Source organism: Cupressus sempervirens, chromosome 6 (assembly GCF_028749045.1).
Source record: "Cupressus sempervirens isolate cs-2001-9-10 chromosome 6, ASM2874904v1, whole genome shotgun sequence".
Taxonomy (NCBI): Eukaryota; Viridiplantae; Streptophyta; class Pinopsida; order Cupressales; family Cupressaceae; genus Cupressus; species Cupressus sempervirens.
Genome location: NC_143123.1, coordinates 556,065,995 through 556,079,574, shown reverse-complemented (window position 1 = coordinate 556,079,574; position 13,580 = coordinate 556,065,995).

The window sequence follows — 13,580 nt, the reverse complement described above, 5'->3', positions numbered from 1 at the left end:
ACCATGAGGTCCCTAAATACTAAACCCTAATATTCAAAATAAACAAGTTTAAATCATATATAATACTTGAAAATTCAATAATATATTTACTTATTATTAATTAAAAATGTGTTTAAAAAATAAATTAGCTAGATTTTCTATATTTTCCAAGTTAAATAGAAATAACACAACATTAATATATATATATATATATATATATATATATATATATATATATATGTGTTTTTTAATGTGTGTTGTTTTCAAACAAGTGAAAATAGTATATCATTACTCTTAAAGGATAATGTTTCAAGGTTTAGGTTTCAAGTTCATGTAAAACAAGGGTCATACTTCATGTAACATACATGTGTTTAAATGTATGTGCATGTATCTCAAATGTAATTTTTAACAATTTAGGATTAGGGTCAACTTGTTTTAATTTTATGTAAGTTAGGCCTCAATTAGATTTTGAAATAGGGTTTTAGTGTAATTAGGCTCAATTTTAGGGTAAGATTTAAGACCTTATGACATTGTTAGGGTTTACACGAACTTACATAATTTCTAGCATCAAATTTAGGAGTTAATATTAAGGTCCATGGTTAAGAATTTAGGATAAGGGAACTTAACATATGAAGTTTATGATTTGGTTCAAGATTATGATTTAGGGTATTTATTATCATTTATAATCTTGGGTTTATAAATTAAATTTTAAGATCAAGGTTAGGGTTAGGGTTAGGATTTGGATGTACATGTATGTTATATTCATACCTAGATATGCAAATTAATCTACATTTTTATATATGTATAATTTAGGATCTCCCCTTAAGACATGTCATTAAATTATATAGTTAATTATATACTTCTAATTATTAAGACATTAAAAATAATAACATATGTATGCACATCTATATCTAACACATGAACATATTTACATGTACATTTATGTAATAAAATATACATTTTAATCTACATTGTTATGTATGATTTAGGATCTCCCCTTAAGACATGTGTTGTTAAATATAGTTAATTACACTTAGTTATAAGATAAATTAAGATCAGTAGTTAACATATACACAAATTATACATATAAAAATGTGAATTTATTAAAAACATGTACATACATCTACTTTTAACCATGAACAAATATACATGTACATCTATGTTCAAAATAAAAAAAATTATACATTCTAATCTATATTTTTACATGTACAATTTAGGATCTAGACCCTTAAGATATGTCATTTAACTAAACTTCTAAGATTAAGATATTAAAGTGAATTTGACATATATACATAAACATTAATATCGAAAACATACATGTCTACATTTAACATTAACACACACACACACACACAAATATTTTAAAATTTGTTTTCTAAAATTTATATTATTATAAATTTTTTAATGTTTTTCTAATTTTTTAAAAATATTTTTTCTAATGTTTTTCTAAATTTTATATTATTATAAATTTTCTAATATTTTTCTAATGTTTTTAAAATTTGTTTTCTAAAATTTATATTATTATAAATTTTCTAACATTTTTCTAATGTTTTTTCTAAATTTTTTTTCTAAAATTTATATTAAATTATAAATTTTCTAATGTTTTTGTAATTTTTTTCTAAATTTTATATTAAATTCTAAATTTTTTAATGTTTTTGCAATTTTTTAAAAAATTGTTTTCTAAATTTTATATTAAATTATAAATTTTTAAATATTTTTTCTAATGTTTTTCTAAATTTATTTTTTAATATTTTTAAAAATATTTTTCTAAATTTTATATTAAATTATAAATTCTCTAATATTTTTGTAATGTTTTTTCTAAATTTGTTTTCTAAATTTTCTAATTTTTTGTAATAAGTTTTTCTAAATTTTCTTCTTCTTTTTTAATGTTTTTTCTAAATTTTATATTAAATTATAAATTTTCTAATGATTTTGTATTGTTTTTTCTAAATTTTCTAATATTTATTTAATGTTTTTAAATTATTTTTTCTAAATATTATATTAAATTATAAATTCTCTAATGTTTTTGTAATATTTTTTCTAAATTTGTTTTATAATGTTTTTCCTAAATTTTATATTATAAATTTTCTACTATTTTCCTAATGTTTTCTAAAATTGTTTTCTAATGTTTTCTATATAATATTTTTCTGTTTTCTTAATTAATATAAATAAATAATAAAAATAAAATTAACATTTAGATATGCTTTCAAAATCATTAAAAACGTAAATAACATTCAAATATGCTTTAAAAATATTTTAATAATGCATTGAAAACATTAAAATCTACTTTGATAACATTAAAAAATACTTTAAAAATATTGAAAACATTAAATTATTAATATTTTGACATACTCGATGATTAGAATTAGAACGAAAGTGACAGGATGATGCTGACGGAGGTAGCACAAATCACATGTTCGCCCAAATGCTCAAAATGAACAGTACTCGCTGTGAAAATGAATTGGGAGAAGTTGGAAAAGCATTTTTAACCGCCAAAATTCCATGCGCTATATGTTTGCGCAAACATATGTTCGCACGAACATGCCATAATATGTTCGTACGAACATGTGTGTCTTATATGTTCGTGCAAACATATCAGTGAGGTTTGTGCAAATGGTCAATGTTTTGAATTCCAAAAATTTTGTATCTTTTCTAAGTTTGTTTGTCCCACTAAAGTGGAACCCATTATTGTGGGTTCACCGATAGATTTGGGACACACAGATTTGGGAGAATTTTTGATAATCTACAAAAAGCCTATAGAGAGATCACCTTTGGTATCTACTTTGATTCAATCAAGGTTGGTAAGCGTAGCTTTGCACCCAACTTCGATACAGTCATCTAAACTCATCATGATAGTGGCACAACACTTTGTTCCCTAGGAAAGGGTGGTGAAGCGCATGACAAGAGAAGTTGTACTCAACCCCAACAACATTGAAAGGGTCTTTCAACTCTTGAGGGTAGATCAATTCATCAGACTCTCTTATGAGGAAGTTGAGAGGTGGTATAGGGAACACATAAAGGAGGCGGCAGGTATCATCCAATCCTCCTATCTCATTGAGAAGACTCCTCTAGGGAGGATAATAGGAAAGGTGGACATGACTAGGGGATACATGAAGGAGGATATTGGCTACTCTATTATTCTTTTGAGTAGGGTCATGGGTCTACTAGTAGTTGGGCATCTCAACATTTTCATGGTCAATTTCATTGAGACAATCAAGATGGCAAAGATACCACTTGACTAGGCCACCACATTAAGTGAAAACTTGTGTGAACAATTGGTGATAGTCAAGGATAAGAAAAAGTTTTACATGACTTCCTACATGGTATATCTGCTAGCAATGAGGGCAACAAATTATCCTAAACTATACAAGAGAGGCAACATGTAGGATCCAAATGCCTGGCCTTACATTGTCTACCCTTAGTTGGTGAGCAAGAAGCTCTTGAGATAGAGCAAAGAATACATGATCATGAATGATACATTTATCTTTGCTATCATTTAATTTATTGAGGGGGATTATGCAAAAATATTATCTAATGATGCAATTGCATAGATAACATCTTTTAGGGCCTACTACATCTAGTTTAAAACATTCACATATTTATGGGTAGCTGGTGCCATTGTCAACCTGAAGAAGCTCCCTAGATATTTGAGTGATAGACATGTTTTATTGGAGATTGTATAGTAGATTGAATTTGCATATGATAGGGTCAGGAGGAAAAGAAGACCATGTTGGACATGGCCCCTCGTCATAGGACCATATCAAGTAAAGTGGAAGCAAGATATTTTATATTTTGAGTGGGAGTGGGAACATTATCCCCTTGAGGAGTACAATGCTCCTAGGCCCTATTTTGATAATATTGGCAAAGTAGAGAGTTTGGCTGGCAGAGAATTCCACCATGAGGAGGCCATTGAAGACCACTGAATGAATGCAATAAATGATTACAATGTTTGTATTAGGGAAAATCATAGGATGAATTTGTATTTGGCAGAGAAGGCTCTCAAAATAAGCATTCTAGAAGATATATTGCAGCAAGATTCTAGGGAGCTACAAGACACTTGTTCAACTTAGACAAGATTGGAGAGAGACCGATAGTGAACACTGAGGTTGACAGGGAGGAGGGAAATGATATTAATCATTAGGCAAGGCATATAATTAGAATGGCAAAGGATTGGATCAAGAAACCATTTCAACTTGATCCAATACCTGATACCATGATATTTCATGCATAAGCCCACCTAGAGAAAGGTAGAGGAATGAAAGTTACAATTCCTACCTTCATAGCTAGTCTCCCATAAGGCTAGAAATAGTATACCAACTTGAACACCCAATTAGATACTATCACCCTTTAGAGAGGAAAGGAAAGGAGAAAATAAAGAGGACCTCCTCTCAAAGGGCTAAAATAGAAGAAGGTGAAGCATAAGCACCTCCTCAGTAGTAGGAAATAGATGTGCAAGGGTCATAGGATACTAGGGCTTCTCAAGACCAACTTGACCCTTAATTTCCTCCATTTGTGCCTGGCCAGTCTGAAGAGGAAGAAATATAATAGATCTCTATCCCTACTCCACAAATAGAGCTAGCATCCCCTTTAGCCTCCATGAAACAAAAAAGAATTAAGATCCTTATGAAGAAGAGTCAAAGGGTGAGTAAAAGAATGGTGCCTTGCCCATCTATCCTCAAAACCATTTCCAAGGGAGAAGAGGAGGAAGAGGAGGAAGACGAAGAGGAACATGTGCCTTTGCAAGGAAGAACCTTCCTAGCTAGAGCCATAGAATAATAGAGGAGAAGAAGTTCCACAATAACATTGCCATCCACCCCAGAAGAACACTTGGAAGTCTCTTCTTCAGAAGATGATGTACAACAATGGGTGGATGAGCAGAGTGAAGAGGGTGATGACATATTCAAAATGTTAGATTTTGATTTTATGCCCATGGGAACAAAATTATTTTGGGATAAGATCAGGGATAACCCTACTAATGAATGCCAACATGAAGACTAGATGCAAATGCCACCAGATTCATAGGGTCCCGATCTCACTCCCCCATCTCCACCACAAGTCACGGTGGTAGATAAAGGCTTAGTTACTTCTTTGCCCCAAATTTTAGAAGAAGAATAGGTTCAAAAGGAACCTTCACAAGAGGAGGAACCACAAAAAATGGTGACCAATGAAGTGTTGAAGGAGGGAAAAATGGTAGAATATTCTTGACCAGCTTCCCAAGAGACTATTGTAGAAGAAGATCCCTCGGAAAGGGAAACAACTCCAAGGAGGAGTGAAAAGGGAAAGGAGGTAGTAGAACATACTCCTTCATCCTTGAGAGGCAGGTCTTTAGTTGAGCATATCCCAAGATGGCTTAGGAAAGAAATAATGAGGAGCACTAAACCTCAATTCTGTGCTAATGATGAAGACATTTTTGAGTTGGCTGAAATCTTGAACAAACCTGAATCCCTAGCACATGGAGCGAGACCATTGGAATTTTTGAACAATACCTAGGATTAGGATTTGTTTTTCCAAGTGGCTATCCCTCCTAATGATATAGATATAGAAATCCTTGGTCCTCAAGACTATCAAATCAAAGAGGCCATGCTTGGGAGGCCCACATGGGATATAACTAGATTAATGGTAACCATGGGGATCAAAGAAGTTTTTAGGAATATGGAATAGGAAGAGGTCAAACTCTAAACACTTCAAAGGAAAAACAAGATCCTAAGAGGATATTTAGCCAAAGTGGTTAGTCCTCTAGATCCTGAGCACCTCGAGGAGACCTTGAACAGTGTACTCAGAGAAGGGGGAGTTGTGTATGTAGACCCATTTTTGAAAGCCTATCAATAATGGTGGGAAAGTTTTGAAGAGAAAGGAATTTTGATAATCAAGGAGAACCTAAAGTTACTGCATGCTACACAAGAGAATGTGAATAAAATGGTGGCAATTTTGAAGTAGGATTTTAGCATATTAGATGAAGTCAGGGCCTAGAGCAAGGACTTAAAGTTTTACAAACAATGAATAGGCAAATATATAGATTTTTGATAGATGTTTATACAATGGAAGAATTAGATTTGATTTATGATTGGATAGAGAAAATTGTGAATAGTAATAAAGTAATGGAAACATTACATGTGGAGATCCAGCGGCTTAAGGACGAAGCCTGAGAGAAAATTTTGGAAGCACAAAGGCATTACAAAAATCCATGCTTAGAGATTTTTGAAGATGAGGAATGGGAGAAGTTTCTTCCTATAGAGGTATTAGTGGAGAGTTTCAAGAAGATTTTTGAGGAAGCTGCTAATGATGAAGATATCTGGTAGGCTTTCAAAACTAAAGAAGCTTTATTAGAATTGGATACCAAACATAGGGATCTTGCTGGGACTCGAATTGAGGTAGACGATTATAAAAAGAAGGTCAAGGATAAATATGGGGTTCTAGATTTACTAGATGCAACCAAAATTACTAAGATTATAAAGAAATTCAAGGGAAAACACCCAAACATAGGTTTGGGATGAAGGGGAACAAAACCCAGAAGCTAGAATTTCAACTTTGACATTTAGTAAAATTTTGAGATTTTGGACTATTTTGAGTTGCACATGTTTACAAGTGGATAGGTCTGTAGGTGTATAGGTCCATAGGTGTGCAGGTTTCTTTTTCCAAGAGGTGCATCGACAGTTAACTGCTAGTTCCAAAAATAAAGCTTTCCATGCATCAAAACACATTTTGGCGATAGTTTAACTCTGACAAACACCCAATGAAGGATCAACTTCCATTTTTAGCACTTCTAGAAACTTCCACTTCCACTAAAGGCTTTCTCATTCTTTATCCTCTCATAATTCTTTTTTTTTAACATGTAAAGGTTCATGCATCCAATTAATGAATTAAAAATGGATGAATTCTTGCTTAGCACCAGTTAGATTGTTAGTTTGTATATAATTTTTTAAAAATTAAATTAAAAGCATTTTATTGATGAAGATATCTCTCACTCTCAACATAAATTGAGGAGATAATTTCTTATAAATACTCCATTGTAATATGTAATTGGGGCCATCGTTATTTTGCAATAAAATTATGCTTTTGGTGCTTGCATTTGGAGTGTAGAAATTATTGCCTAATTGTGTCATTGTTTTGTGAGTTCATGTTCATGGAATTGTGATTGACCCAAAAGTTTATTGCTTTGTTTCTAGTTGTGTGATCTTTTTTAGTTCTAGTGTTTTCTATAGTTTTATGAATTCCACTGATGTATCTAGCTCAAGAAGAAATCATCAAATTGTGCCTACCGACTCTTTGTCTCGCATGAGTGCACCTTTCGTGGCCTTACGATTTGATGAAAAGTGAAACATCATATGATTACTAAAGTTTCTCACTGATGATTGCATTAGTGGAATTAAGGAAGCACTAGTCCTACTTTCATTAGTTACCTATCAATTTCTTTGAAAGCTTAACTCATAGACATTTTGTTTTTGTAGCTTATGTCTATTAGGAATTTAACTTTCATGTTATTTTCTTTAAAGTTATTGTTAGTTACTTTTCTCACCCCTTGTTAAATTAGGAATTGATATTGTTGCATTGTTAGATTGCATTCATCATAAGAAAAAAAAATACCAAAAGACATCTCTTTTGTGGTTAATTTTGAAATAGCAAGCATATTGATCATTTGATCCAAAATTGGTTTGAACTAGCAAAGGCCTCCTCATGAACAAACACATTTGTCTTCAACTAAGTGGATTTTGGTAGGTCACAAGATGACCTAGAAACTTGGAGTTGATCCTTGGATTAGCTTTTCAAGAGAGGAGTTCAAAATGATTCTTGCCATTAAGCATTGTGCAAAATGATAGCTCAACAGAAGTGGTGCTAGAAGGAGGGCTGCACTTTTAATTATTGGAAAAATGTGGAAAATTTGCCAAATTTTCAAACTTCTATAGTTTTTTCAAAATTCTATGCTTTCTACAAGTTCTAATTTTTTTTTGTGATTTTAAGAAATTTAGGTGCGCAAGTGCGTAGGTCTGCAGGTACACATATATGTAGATTCGTAGCTATGTAGGTGTGTAGGTGTGCAAAACTCTATGGTGTGCAAAGTTTAGTGGTGTCAGAAAGTGTACTTCTATAGAGGTGCACTTTTTCTAGAATTAATGCAAATTGAAGGGTTCTAATCTAGGATCCCCATTTTGGTGAGCTTTAAGGTCTTCACCAAGTGCACATGAGTTTCTTGAGCTTACCCACTTCCACAAACCACCCAGTGATAAAGGAAGACCCTAAATTCAACCACTTCCATTTGAAATTTCATCATCTTCTTCAACTCCACCTCCACTCCAACCACCTGGTGGACCACCACATACTCTAATAGTTCCACCGCAACAACCACCTTTTGGTCTGCCAAACCCTAATGGCCTTTTTCACAAATGTTGTAGACTCACCAATAAACTTGAGAGGTACACTCCATGGCTTCCCCAAAAATCCTAAGAAGTTTTTCCCAAGGTTCATTTATGGTGAGACATGAACTACTAAAGATCACATCAAGGTATTCAAAGAAATTTGAAACTGAAAGAAGGTTACTAATGAGGATGCGGTTCTTTGTTTATTCCCCTACTCTTTGGGGGAAATTGCCTTTAATTGTATGCTATTTTGCCACCTAGATGTATTGGAGATTGGGATACTTTCAAAAAATTATTCCTGGAACAATTCAAAACATTCATCAACCCAGCTATGATACATTAGCAATTCATATCAATCAAAAGGGAACTAGCTAAGACAGTTTCTCACTTTAACCATCACTTTCATATGTCATATAGAAAGCTAGAGATGCTATACACTATACCAATTGAAGCCACTATTCAAATTTATTTGAATGCTATGGATCATCTTAATGCTATTTTTTTAGAAGACTTCCTGCAACAAATATCGACACATTGGATAAAGTCTTCATAGAGGCAATTACCTTCACTAAGCAAGCTAATCCTAACAGAGGAGGATTAATGCTTCCAGCTCCAACTATCACAATGATGCCAACATACCCTTTCAAAGTACCCATGATTCCTAGTCAATACATACCTATGAATCTAGTTCCATTACAATAGGCACCCACTCTAATGTATCTAAGATATGAACCTCTGAAAGTTGCCTTCTTTGAGCAAAAGTCAACAATGCCCACTGAGGTAGACAATAGTTTTGTTTCCAAATTCGGTCAGATGAAAATGACTATGTCCCAAATGAATAATGATCTAAATTTTCTAAGGTTGTCACTAGGACAAAACAAAAATTTCCAAAGGAACAACGCTAGTCCTTACAATAACAATTATGGCTAGAATATAACAAGAACTTTAGCAGAAACAATGACAATAATGCAAGAAATAGCAATGGGGGGAGAAATTTCAATCCTCCTAATCATAATAATGGCTTCCAAAGATAGTGGAACACTTGGAAAAATTATGGAAGCATTCCTACCAACAACAACAATAATAATGTTCAATATGCAAATGTTAATCATTATGACAATAGTCAGAATACATCCAGCAATAATGGTTCATACTATAATGAGAATCAAGAGATGACTCAAAACTCACAAGTGAATGAAAATTCTCCTCCTATACAATTTAATGCTACGCTACTAGAATCCTATGATTCTACACAAAATGTATAGGTAGAACAACCAACTAGTGAAGAGTTCTCTTTTTCATTCAGTTAGGAACATGACCTTTAGTATGAAGAGATGTTTTCTTTTTGCAATGACAATCAAAATACATATAATCTAAGAAATAGAAAGGAACCTTTGATGGATGGAATCCCTCCAATTTTACAACCACTTCCTCCTAATCTAAGAGCGAGTAACAATCTAGCACTAGTTAGGCCACCATATGGAGGACAACAGAATCAGAATCAAGGGAATGTACCAACAATATTGAAACATCCTTCTTGGTCTACCAAAAAGTATAGTGTTGTAGAGGATTTGAAATGAACCAAAGAAAATATGTCCATATTTGACATGTTGCAAAATTGTCCACAAAAGTGAGAAGTGCTCATGAAGACTCTAGATCATACAAAGGTGTCTCACAATATGAATATTGTCCCTCAAAAGATAGTGTCTCAACAAGTAAATGCTATAGAAGCAATGCCCACTATGTTTAAAGATAAGGTTGAAGTACCCCCATTTTTTTTTAGCATTAAGATATATGGAAATAATCTCCACAATTGCTTGATTGATTTGGAAGCCTCATGTAATGTCATGCCACTATCAATAGTGCAAAGGTTAGGAGTAAGTCCTCAACCTTCCAATCAGATACTGATATAGTTGGACAAAATGGAGGTGAAAGTCATCAGCATATTGAAAGACATTTAGATATAGTTGACAGTCAATCCCCAGATTCAAGATGTCATTAACATAAATGTGGTTGACATTCCATAGATGTATGGGTTGCTCCTGAGTAGAGAATGGAAAAAATGCCTAAGAGGATGGTTTTCTATAGATTTCACTCAGCTATGGTTACCATGGAAGGGATTGAACAATCAAATCAAAATAGATGCAGAACCAAAATTGAAAATGATGATCATAGAATACAATGCTATGAATGATGTGGCATTCCTCCAATAAAATTTGGGCTCATACAATGTGATTGCATTTGATACGATTGCCACCAAAAAATCAAGCAATCAGGGTGAATAACTCAAGATATCGATCCCAAAGGACTAGATCATGACACAATTTATAGATAGTATGGTGACTAATTTGCAATTCTTGGGAGAAGAAGCCAATCCTAGTATTTTACTCCTCCTAGGATTTTGTCTATTACACAAGGTTAGTCACTCTAAATTTGAATGCTCATCATGCCGAGAAGTAGTCATAAAGGTGTTAACACATATGATGCAAGAAAAGGATAACCAAATTCCAAAAAATGGACCCATGGGAAATCAAAGTCATATAAACTCAACTGAGTCAGTAGAGAAGATTGAAGAAGAAATTGAAGATTTAAATTTATCATACAGTGATACCTCTTTAGATGGTGGAGGTTTGTCTTCTCCTCCTTGGAGGATGATCAAGATTTATAGAAGAAGATAGTATGTGAAAGGCAAAGGGTGGAATTTTGTCATCATTCATCCTGAACCAAAAATAGATGAGATTAAAGAATTGATGGAGGAGATTCAAGACAAACAAGAAAAACATACATTTCCTCTATCAACATGTTACAAAAGGGAATCATCAAGTCCACCCTATGATAAGTTGCAATAAGTTCCCAAGAAACAATCTTTTAACTCTCAAGTGAAAGAGAAGTTAAGAATGAACAAACACAAGGTTAGAAAGCCCAAGGAAGATCCAATTTGGACACTTCACTTCGATGGTTCCAGATGCAAATTAGGAGCCAACACAAGTATAGAATTAGTTAATGCAAAAGGTAAGTCTTTTTATGCAGCATATCAATTATAGTTTAGATATACTAATAATGCTATAGAATATGAAGTGTTGGTCTAAGGACTTCTCTTTGCACTCAAAAAAGGAGTCACAACTCTCATAATCAAAGGAGATTTTTAGTTTCTTATTTAGCAAGTAAAATTTTTATACTCTTGCAATGAAAAAAGGTTACTTTCTTACAAGAAGAGAGTATGGGATTTACTAGATGATTTTAAATATTTAAACATAAGGTCCATTCCAAGGAGGAAGAACATGGTGGAAAATGCTCTTGCTATTTCAAAAAGTGCACTACAACCAGTTGAAAGAATGAAATTTAATTTTTTTTGAATAGATTTGGTTGCTACTACATCTATTCTAGACAATATTACAAACTTTCAACTCTTTCAGGATGATCAACATGTACTTGAATTTATCATGTGCAATGGTCACTTTAAAGGGCAAGAAACTGATGACAATCTAGATGAAAAACCTGAGGATGATGAGCTTGAAGATGAATATGGGATCCTAAATTTAAAGAATAACACTATTCCCAAGTGGATGGTTGAGTTAGAACACATTTTTGATCATGATGAATCAACACCTAATAAAAGAACAACCCAAGAAAAGGGGATTGAGGAGTGTCATCCATACAACTTAGGAATTGATGAAGATCCAAGAATGGTCTAGATAGGTAAAGTGTACAATGCAAAAGAAAGGGAAGATATGCTCAAATCACTTACTGAGTATAAAGATGTTATTTTTTGGAGCTATGGAGAACTAAAGACATATGATCTTGAGATTATAACCCATGAAATCCTGTTGAAACTAGATGCCAAGCCTTTTTGGAAAAAATAAAGACCTGTTAATCCTATCATTGAACCACTAATAATGAAAGAAGTTAAGAAGTTACAAGATGCCAAGATCATATTCCCCATCTACCATTCTACATGGGTGGATAATTTGGTTCCCATACAAAAGAAGACTGGAGAGATTTGCCTTTGTGTTGATTTTCATAACTTGAACAAGGCATCTCAAAAGGACAATTATCCTTTACCCTTACTTGTCGAGGTTCTACAAATTGTAAATGGTTCAAAAATGAAGTCTTTCCTAGATGGATATTTAGGATATAATCAAGTGATGGTTGATGAAGATGATCGACTAAAGATGGCTTTTACAACTAAATGGGGAACTTTTGCCTATAGGAGAATTCCTTTCAGACTAATTAACACAAGGGCTACATTTTAGTGAGCCATGGATGAAGCTTTTAAGGGATGGGTAAATAAGTCTATAGTCATCTACATGGATTATTTAACAATTTTTTCAAAAGATTAAAGCACTCACATCGCTAATTTGAGGTAGGTATTCAATAGATGTCGTAGGTATGACATATCCCTCAATCCCAAGAAATATTCATTTGGAGTAACTAAAGGAAAGCTCCTGGGTCATATCATTTCTAAAGCCATGATCTCTATTGATCTTGATAGAATCAAAGCTATTCTAAAGTTGTCACCTCCCCATAGTTAGAAGAAACTCAAGACTTTTTTTGGGAAGATAAATTTTGTGTAGAAATTCATACGAGGATTTGTAGAAATAGTTCATCCCCTCAATGATTTACTCAAAAAGGGGGCTAAGAGGAAAATGGTTCCAAAAATTAAAAATCATTTGAAGATATCAAAGTGGCCACTTCTATAGCTCTAGTTTTAGTAAGTCCTAATTTTGAGTTACCTTTTAAGATATATCCCTTTTCTTCAGAACACTCTTGTGCTCGAATCCTAACGCCAAAAAAGGGAAAAGAAGATGAAAGATCAATTTCTTTCATGAGTTTCCCTTTGAAGAATGCCAAGTTGAATTATTCAAACCTCGATAAAAAATCCTTTGCATTAATCAAAATGGTGAAGAAGTTCCATCATTACATACTACGAAGTAAGGTATATGCAATTGCACCTGATCCAATAGTAAAGATGCTTTTAATATAGAATGAACTTGGTGAAAGATGTAAAAAATAAATGGCCAGACTTCAAGAATTTGATCTAGAAATTTAGCCTATGAGATTAGTTAGAGGTCAAGGGTTATCAAAGATGATACCTAATAACAAGGATGAAAATGAAAAGGAATTTAAGTTTGACACTAAAACAAATGAAGATGATCACAATAAAATGATTGTATCTCAAGTTGATATTGGTCAAGGTGTGGTGATAGACATCTAGTATCAGGATATTGTTTATTATCTTCTACAGGA